Source organism: Danio rerio, chromosome 4 (assembly GCF_052040795.2).
Source record: "Danio rerio strain M-AB ecotype USA chromosome 4, GRCz13ab, whole genome shotgun sequence".
Classification (NCBI taxonomy): domain Eukaryota; kingdom Metazoa; phylum Chordata; class Actinopteri; order Cypriniformes; family Danionidae; genus Danio; species Danio rerio.
In genome coordinates this window covers 53,587,070-53,597,161 of record NC_141024.2, presented here as the reverse complement: position 1 = coordinate 53,597,161, position 10,092 = coordinate 53,587,070, and the positions used below count along the sequence as shown (strand labels likewise).

The window sequence follows — 10,092 nt, the reverse complement described above, 5'->3', positions numbered from 1 at the left end:
TTGCATGGCTATCAGCCAATCAGATTTAAGAAACAGAGAACTGTTGTGTGTGTATGTGTGTGTCTGTGTGTGTGTGTGTGTGTGTGTATATATATATATATATGTATATATATATATATATATATATATATATATATATATATATATATATATATATGCCAAAGCTTGTAGTGATTGAATTAGATGAATTATAACCACAGCATGAGGGCACACAAACATCTGTATGAGAGTTCGCAGCTCATCAAACTTTTCAGTTTCTTTGACTCTTTGCCACCAGAAGACTGAGATGAGTGTATGGTGGTCATAAGTGAGATCACATGTGCATTCCAGAACAGGACAGTGGATATTTTGTATGAAAATGAACATATCAAACTATGTTTTTAAAATGTAGATTTCAGGTTCTTATGATGGTGATAAGGATAGTAGTGATGAGTAACTTTAGTGGACATGTTTTAGATCATTTTTGTTATTTATTTGCTCAACACGGCATACATACAGTAAATGTAGATATCTCTGGAATTACATAAACCACAAACATAATGTCGGTATCAAATGAAAGCTTACATTAATGGGATGTGTGTAAATGTTCAGAGAAAAACAGACTTTAAAATGATTATCAGCTTGTAAACATAAGATATTAGCTCAAAACCTTACTCTATTAGTATTACTATATAGGTGCATGATTCATGCCAAGTTTACAATTTGTAGTGTAAGACAGTTGAACACTGCACAAGTTTTAGGACTTTCATGTCCAGGCGGAAATTTTAAATTTTAAATCATAGTCTTTGCTCCTATTTTACTTTTTCATGTACTTGGCTCTAAAACCAATTATATTTATTTTTACATATTATTACATTTATAAATTCCTTCCAAATTCAACTCCTGTCTCAAGTCTTCCCACATCGCAAAATTTCTCTGGCCCACACAATCAGGTTTTGCTTGGCCCACATTCTGCAGTAAATTATGGTACATGACTGGACCAAATCTGGCTACCAGACAAGAGTCAAACACAGACTATATCTGGGCCAAGTCAAAGCCAAGTTAATAACTCATAACAGGGCCAGATTGGTTGGTGTGTCACAATTGCAATGAAATTGATAAACCCATGAAGCGTTGCACTTTAGGCACACTACACACTATGGGCATGCTTTTTTCTCAAAATGACCTGATTTGTACAGTTTTTTTTTTTACACAAAAATTATTTTAATATATTTTAAATGTGGGTCAAGACTGGCCAAACTCACCTGGACCACATTTCAATTTTTAAAATCTTGGCCAAATACTACATTTTACATCTGGCCCAAATCTTGTGTGCTGCCTTAAAGACGGTGCCACCTCTGCCAATCCCGAGCCATTTTTGGCCCGAATGCTGTATGCCAGTGCGGAATATGCCAAATCTGGGCAAGAATTCTTTTGTACTAGGATTTGGAGTACCTGCTAATATTTTTGATGTAATACTGTAACTATGTAATTGTTTGGCAATGACATAAAATATTTCAGGCAACTTATTTAAGAAAAGATTCTTGTTTAATTATAACAATCACAAAATTACAGAATCTTGATTAATTTTTCCTTGGAAGCAATGGTCCATTAAACCCTGCTGGTAGACCTTTTTCCCTTATCTAATCTGTCATACTCAACAGAGAGATGGGAAGGTGACCAGCTTTTAGAAGGCATCCAGGGATCAAATACTCAGTCAGAGTCCTTGACAGGGACATAACAGAAGAGGAAGGTTTTACTTTAACAATAGAGCGCCTGGATCACACTATGGGGCAAAACCTAAACCTATTCGAATATGATTATGTGGGTACCCGAGTATTCTTGCACCAAGCTGCACACACACATCCACATGCTCGGCAACAATACATTCCACTTTTTCGACACTGCAGTGAGTTGCACCTTCCTTGCACCCAAAGATCATGAGCTTCAAACATCTGGCCTGTAAAGGTTCTTTCGTCAAAAGCTTGGGGACCAGCACACCATCTTTCATGTGCCAACCACAAATAGTTGGTGGTAGTGCTACGTTTTGCTCTTGTTCCACCATTTATGGAGTTCTGTTGGTACTGATCAAACACTAGATCAACTCTAGTAATGTTCCTATGTAGATAACCAGTCACTATCTGCATTTAAATATCAGAATAATCTCCAAAAGATTATGCATTTACAGGTTTTACGATTGCTCTTACTAAGGCCATCCCATCAATGATGGTGCCTATGCTCACAACAGATGGACTTAGCTCTGTCTCCTTTACACCAGCTTGTAGGATGGTAGCTAAGTCAACTTTGTTAGTCTGAGTGTTGATTCTGACGTGGCAAGTGACAGGGCGACTGCACACAGTTCTTGTTAGAGAAGCTCATCTGTTAACCTCTCTACCACTGTCCATGGATAGAAGGATCTCATGTAAAATATCCCTGTCAGGCTTCACACACTTGGATTTGAGCTTTACAGGTTTATCTGTGATGTACAGATTTGAGAATGTTTTGGTGTTTTTGGGGGTAAAAAGGGTGCTGTGGAAGTCTTGTGCTCAATGGTTTTTTTTTTAACAAACTCATTGACAATTTTTTTCCCAGAATCTGCAGCATTTATAGGGTCTTTCAGAATATATTCTGAAGCCACATCACCGGTTGTCAAAGAAAACAACTCGTGCATATTCTCCATTTGAATGACATGGTATCTTCGGAACTGGTCTACAAGTTTAACAGCATCATTGTTATCCCTTCTTTGACTTGATGGAAGGCAGTCTTTGTGGGTGTCTTCATCATCTTCTCCATCATGTGTCAGTTCATACAAAGATCTTGTATCCTGTGGTAAGGATGCTCGTTCGTTGTAGGTGATTGACTAAGGGTTTCTAGCTCATTTCGAGTGATGGCTACCAACCTTCCAGCAGCCTTTCTAGTTTTGTTAGTGTGCTCAAGACGCAAGTCATAAGTCATTGAAGCTGTTATTGGTCTCTTTGGCTACAAAATTTCCATCTAGGAAGCCTTTGTAGACCTCAGGTGCTGTCTGTGCCAGATGTTCCATGTCTGCTATGAATACAGCACCCCATCTTTTGTATTGAGTGTGGTCATTTGCAGCAAACCAAGGCATCATGCTCTTAAAGGCTGACGTGTACAATTTACAGTCGCCACATCTCGGACCCCGTGTGAATGCCAAGAGAATAGACACAAGCTCCATGTATTGCCTCCAGAAGGCAAAAGTTGGTTTGTCTTTGTTAGCCTTGTCATATTCAGCAAGTAGATCTTCAAGCTCTCCAACTTTTTTCATAGCGTACTGCAGCTGCTTTAATTTCTCCACATCGTAAGTGTTCTGAAATTGAATCTGCCAACTCAAAGAAACTGTTGTCTATTGTGATAATGTCATCTACAGGGCTGATAGTGGAAAAAATTCCTGAGCCTGAACTTTTTTTCCTTGCCCCTGAGGTGAGTAGGGGTGGGGGTACTATGTATGCAACGCACTTTTAACACATAACTTGTGGGCCCCTGGGCCCAAATATATTAACAGCCTATGTGTAACCCTGATCATCATTATTGTGAAGTGGCTCTTTTTAGACAAAAACGCCAGTAATGTCAGTGACACATGCCAGTAATGTCAGTGACACATGCCAGTGTCAGTGATCTTGTGACATGTGCCAGTAGGTGTCAGTATAAGCACGTTATAAGCACATTAATCTTATAAGTCTCTTTGCTTTAATATTTAAAAATGATTAGGCAAATGACACCTGTTATCTTACATGCATATATGTTATGAGTTTTCAACATGCATTTTGTTATAACTTTTTAAAGGATATTATTTAAAATACCTTAAAATGAAAATAAGTTAAATAATAAAATAAATGAATTAATTAAAAACATAGAGATGTCCATATTGTAGGGAACAAAGGAACTGCCAGGATGCAATAATATACAGTACAACAGATAAGTGTAACCCCTCCCATACATAAGCATGACACAATAAATTTGACTGACATGTACTGTCAAATGACTATATTACGTACGGAAGTATGACTACGAATACATAAAATAAATGCATTTAAATTAAAACATCATGGAGTAGCTCAGCAAATAAACTAACTTGCGACGCGATAAATTAGGTTAAAAGTCGCGTAATGATTAAATATGGTTTTGCTCGTGTTAATTAATGTCATAAGCTTCGCCGGGTGTCGATGTCACTGCAGTGACATGCAGCGCGACACTGAGTGACACAAGTCACTACACATGCCACTAGCAAGTGACACATGACAGTGGAAAACCGGACTGTGCCAGTGTCATCTGTACGTCAGATGTCGTGTCACTCCATGTTAAAACTGCTACTGTGAATCCGCGTTCAAGCGCACACAATAAGCTAAAACTCGCCCCAAGCACCGGCAAAAACAAATAACAATGAATGTGTCGAGGAAAGAGTAAGGACATATCTTAATTATTTATTTATTATTTTATTTAATTTTTTTATTATTTTATTTTATTATTTATTATTTAATTTATTATTTACTTATTCTGAGTCAGTGTCGCAAAGATCCTGACTGGCAATCTCCTCTTGGATTCGCCTTTAGAAAGAAATTCATCTTTACGGATTACATGAAGGAGTTTTTTTTGTTTTCGATTTGTTTTATTTCGTTAAGTAATAATTTAAAGCTTTCTATAAATATATTTATTATGTCTGTGAGGCATATAGCCTACATCCCACCAAACACTAGACGTTGTGCGGACGTGCAGATCACGTATATTTTGCGTCGGTCCGTCCGTGACCATATCTGCACGTCAGTTCGACGTGCAAATCTGGTTGACATATTGACGTCGGACTATGACCACTTTTGGACGTGAATTTAACGTTCAAATCTGACCTATTTTGGACGTATAGCACAAGGTCTAGCGCAGAATACATTTTGTTGAGGAAAAAAAAAAACTAATATATATATATATATATATATATATATATATATATACACATTTCTATTCGTTTTGAGTGTTTATTAAATATTCATTTTTGGCTGAACTGTCCATTTAATGCATGTTTCTGGTCTTATTGTGAATTGGACTGTTGTTCGTTAAATAAATATGTTTCAATTTAATGTGCACTGTCTGTTTATTTGTCCTATGGGTGTTTGTCATTTAAAAGAATCACAAACATACATACCCAGCAAACAATCGAGTTGGCGGACCGTCTGCGTTTTTTGGTCTGCACAAATTCAGCGGCTTGATATGGGCGGACCGCCGTCGGCTTACCAGCGGCAAGCCGCCCATTCTAAAAGTTATGTCGGCCCACCGGCGTTTTTTTTTTGTGGCATGCCACCAGCGGATTACCGTGGGTGGACCGCCGTCTGGACACCAGTGGCTAACCGATGGCCCACCCGGTGATGTTTTTAATGTTGTTGGCTGTTCTGTACCTGATATAAGTACTTTTGTTTAACACTTTTTACATTTTAAACAAATGAGGCACTAAATAAAAATATAGTTATTAATAAAAGCAAAGTTTAGTAAATAAAACTACAAGAGGTTTTAAATATAACAGGTTATTATTAAAACAAAACAAAATTAAGTTTAAAAATCAAGATTTAATATTAAATGTCATTATTTAATATGTTTATGAGTTGTTTAAATGTTTATGTAAATGCTGCGTGACTTTAAAGTGTCCATTACCGAGCCCCATTCAAGCACTGCAGCAGAGAGCGTTGTCATGGAAACGGAGCAACGACACGACACCTGACCGTCAACAGCACTTTTCTCATGCGGCAGTTTTCACTAATTTCAGGTAAGTTTAGTCGCTAAAATCAAGCAAATGTTACATATAACTGTTTCTGACACTTACTGGTAATTGACATATTTCTGTTGAACATGTTTTTTATAGAGACTGTTGTGTCTTTGGAAAAAGTCCGTTAGAGTCTTAGCAGAGGTAACGTTAGCATTAGGCTAAGTTAGACTGCGGTCAAGCCAGCCGCGGTTCGGAAAAACACAGTCAAGCCAGCCGCGCTTTATATTTTGGTGCGCGCGTATTATTATCATTACGGTAATGTCAGCAGCCACACAGAGAGCGCTCCACAGAGCACCCATTTCGCCCAGAACAGAGAGATGACAACGAAATTTAAGTTTATCCCCCTTTCCTCCCACGTATGCTTTATTAAACAATTTATTAGCTTTTTTGACTGTTGTTATTTTAAGAAATTGGTTTCTGGGCTTACCTTTAATTTCCTCAAGTCTATCTTTTTGCTTCAAATGATTTTATAGCAGATCAAACGGACAGAATAAATATACGATTTCTAAATACACAGAATGCGTTTCTACTTCTCCTAGCCAACTACAGTACATTGCAAATAAAGTTGAATGCAGTTTTATACATCGTGCCTAACCTCAGAAAGTGAAAACAATCATAAAGTAGTCCAACATAGCATTGTTTAAGTTACAAATATATGTTGGTTTTATTTAAAGGGTATTTAAAAATGTATGCTTCTTTCAGTATATGGGATATGGGGCATTATTACACTTTAGATGACTGTAAAGACCTTATTATTTGTTATAAGTAGAATAGAACAACAATAAGATCGATGCAGGAAGTCAAATACTAAGCATACATCATATGAAGCCTGTTTTATTGCAGCATTTTGGAGAAATGTACCATTAACACACTTTAAAGTGCTATAAAGAAATAAGTAGAAAAAAAAACAAAGTTTGGTTCTGATACAGGATGTACATGCATACCTCATGTGAAAGACCTCATTTAAGTTAACAGAAGAAAACGTTCGAGGTTACTAAAGTAACCCTTCGTTCCCCGAGGAGGGGAACGGAAGCACTATAAGTGGATTTGATTGTAAAATCCACGCATTGGGAGGTTCGGTTCAGAAGCTACTCGTCTGAAAGAGTATTGAACGGGCCAATTAAGAATGAATTGGCAGCGCAAGCCTGCGCAGGTGAGCGGCATAAGCAATCAACTGAGTATATAAGCTCACCTGGCGCCAGCAGACGCTATCCTTTTTAAGCTGAAGAGACTTTCAACAGCTAAGGGACAGTCATTATGGCGACGGAGTATAGTGCTTCCGTTCCCCTCCTCGGGGAACGAAGGGTTACTTTAGTAACCTCGAACGTTCCCCTTCGGGGGGAACTTCAGCACTATAAGTGGATTTGATTGTAAAATCCACGCATTGGGAGCCCATTGAAAGCGCCATAATGACTGCACCTTACCAACACCCCCGATGAGGAGATAGCCAAGCAAGCGTGACGCACCCACATCATGGGGGGCGCGGTCCTCCAACGTGTCCCTGGCCCTAATTTATCCTACTTCAACAGAAGTTTTACGGATTTATATATATTTTTTGGGAAGTCGTGAGCATCTAGATAATTCTAGGAAAATACGACAGTACGTTGGGAAGCGTGCAATCCCGATAGGGAGGACGCTGCGGAGGCCATCCGTTACCCAAGGGGGGATAGATGGCAGAATTTACATATGGACTAGCCCTAAAAAGGGGGAGTACGCATAGCAAAAGAGTGGTTAGCGGGGAGGGAATACACGGGTCCGCCCAGGGGGGGGACTTAACCGTGGCGGAATAAGCATATGGGATCGCCTAGTGGGGATCACTCATAGCAGGCACCTTTACCCAAAACGCGGGCTGACCAGCGGGCAGACCTACAACGTAGTGGGCCAGCAAGTGACTCCTCCGCTGAGTCAGTGCTGGGGGCCACGGAGGAATCTGCAGGGCTCACCTGACGGGGAACTTTACTGACAGATAAAAAGGCACACGTATCTCCGTGTTAGGGAAAATGGCGCAGCAAGCGTGTTTCAACACCCTACCGAATTGTTTCCTCAATCACCAAGGGTTACCTAATACCCTTGAGGAAACCGGCTCCACTCGCAGATTGTAAAACCTTGCAAATGTGTTGGGTGTCACCCAGCCCGCAGCTCTACAGATGTCTGTTAGAGGGGCGCCGCGTGCGCGCGCTCGAGAGGATGCGAAGCTCCGAGTGGAGTGCGCACGCGCTCTCGGGGGACGCGGCTCATCTCGGCTCTGATAGTGAAAGAAAGGCATCCACAATCTAGTGGGAACTTATTTCGGTACGGCACTTCCCTGCTGCCGACCGCTATAACAGACGAAGAGCTGCTCAGAAGATCTAAACTCTGAGTGCGGTCCGGATAATACGCAAAACGCGAACTGGACAATAAAGAAGGGCTGGGTCTGCCTCCTCCGAGGGCAGCGCTTGCAGGCTCACTACCTCGTATTAAAACGGAGTGGTAGGAACCTTGGGCACATATCGCGGGCGGGGTCTCAGGACGTGAGAAAAGCCAGCCCAATTACAGGCACGAGTCACTGACCGAAAAATGCCTCCGGGTCCCCGACCCTCTAATCGATATCAACGCGACCAGCAGAGCTGTCTTCAGGGACAGAAAGATACTGAGTCGAGGATCGAAGGGATCTGACGCGGCTTGTGTAGCGAGGGCGAGATCCTAAGAGGGCATGAGAGGGGGCGGGGTGGATTAATTCGCTTAACGCCCCTGAGGAACCGGATGATGAGGTTATGCGTTCCCACGGTGCTGCCAGCCACCGCGTTATGAGAGCGGAGATGGCAGCCACGTAACCTTGAGTGTGGAGGGCGACAGCCTGCTCTCCAACTTCTCTCGGCGTAAAGAAAGCACAACGCTGATCTGGCAAATTACGGGGGTCTTCTCAGCGAGAGACACACCATTCAGTGAATAGACTCCACGTCAGGGCATAGGCGCGCTCGGGGAGGGGGCTCTAGCCCGAGTGACGGTATTAGCCACCGCAATCGGAGGTTACCTAAGTCTTCCTCGCGTCTAAAAATCTCTTCAAAGATCGGCGAGGGTGCCAGGTGGTGCCCTGTCCCTGAGAGAGTAGGTGCTCTCTCGAAGGGACTGCCAGGGGAGGGCTATCGCGAGGGAGAGCTCTGACATCCAGGTCCGGTTGAGCCAGAGGGGCGCAACCAGCAACCTGTTCCTCGTCCTCCCTGACCTTGCACAGTAACTGCGCGAGCAGGCTCACTGGGGGAAACGCGTATTTACGCGTGCCCCGAGGCCAGCTGTAAACCAGTGCATCCGTGCCGAGAGCACTCGGTCAGGGAAAGAACAACTGGCAATGAGCGATCTCGGGGGAAGCAACAGATCGATCTGGGCTTCCCCGAATCGCGCCCATATCAGCTGAACAGACTCGGGGTGGAGTCTCCATTCTCCAGGACGCAAGGCTGCCGTGAGAGCGCATCGGCTGCACGGTTGAGCTTGCCTGAATATGAATGGCGTGCAGCGATTTCAGCCGCGGATGACTCCAGAGGAGCAGACAGCGGGCGAGCTGAGACATGCGGCGAGAGCGCATACCCCCTATACGGCTGATATACGCCACCGCCGCCGTACTGTCCGTCCTGACCAGCACGTGTTGCCGCTCCAGCACCGGAAAAAAACGGTGGAGAGCGAGGAACACTGCCAACAGCTCCAGGCGATATGCCAATGCAACTGGGTACCTTTCCACAGGTCCGCAGCCGCATGCCCGCAACGCACAGCCCCCCAGCCCGTGTTGGAAGTGTCTGCTGAAACGACAACAAGACTGGACGCCTGTTCTAGAGACACCCAGGCCTGTAGGAACGAGGGGTCGCTCCAAGGGCTGAGGGCGCGGCGACACAGCGCAGTAACAGAGACTCGGTGTGCGCGCGCGTGCCATGCGCGTCTGGGGACTCGATCGTGAAGCCAGTGCTGAAGTGGTCTCATATAGAATAATCCGAGCGGCATGAAGCGGCTGCGGATGCCATATGCCCCAGGAGCCTCTGAAATAGTTTCAGTGGGACCACTATTTTACTGTCGAGCTCTCTCAGACAGTACAGCATCAGCTGAGCGCGCTCTCCGGAGAGGCGCGCTGCCATGGTGACCGAGTCCAGCTCCAGCCCGAGAGAAGAGATCCTCTGCACGGGGGCGAGTTTGCTCTTTTCTCGGTTGACCTGAAACCCCCACAGGTGGAAGTGCCAGAGCACTTTGTCTCTGTGCATAATCAACTGCTCCGAGAGAGGGCAAAAATCAGCCAGTCGTAAAGAAATTGAGTATGCAGATGCCCACGAGCCGAAGGGGCGCTGAGGCACCCTCCGCGGGCTTGGTGAGGACCCGCG

General features: G+C 43.4%; 1 non-coding gene across 1 annotated transcript in view; it reads left to right on the top strand.

The window, feature by feature from the left end:
• Positions 1–5,676: 5,676 nt before the first annotated feature.
• LOC147844929 (uncharacterized) overlaps positions 5,677–10,092 on the top strand; it is a 28,105-nt gene continuing 23,689 nt past the window's right edge. The window contains exon 1 of the transcript XR_015942872.1: positions 5,677–5,749. This is a non-coding gene — a transcript (uncharacterized LOC147844929). The remainder of the gene's footprint in view (positions 5,750–10,092) is intronic.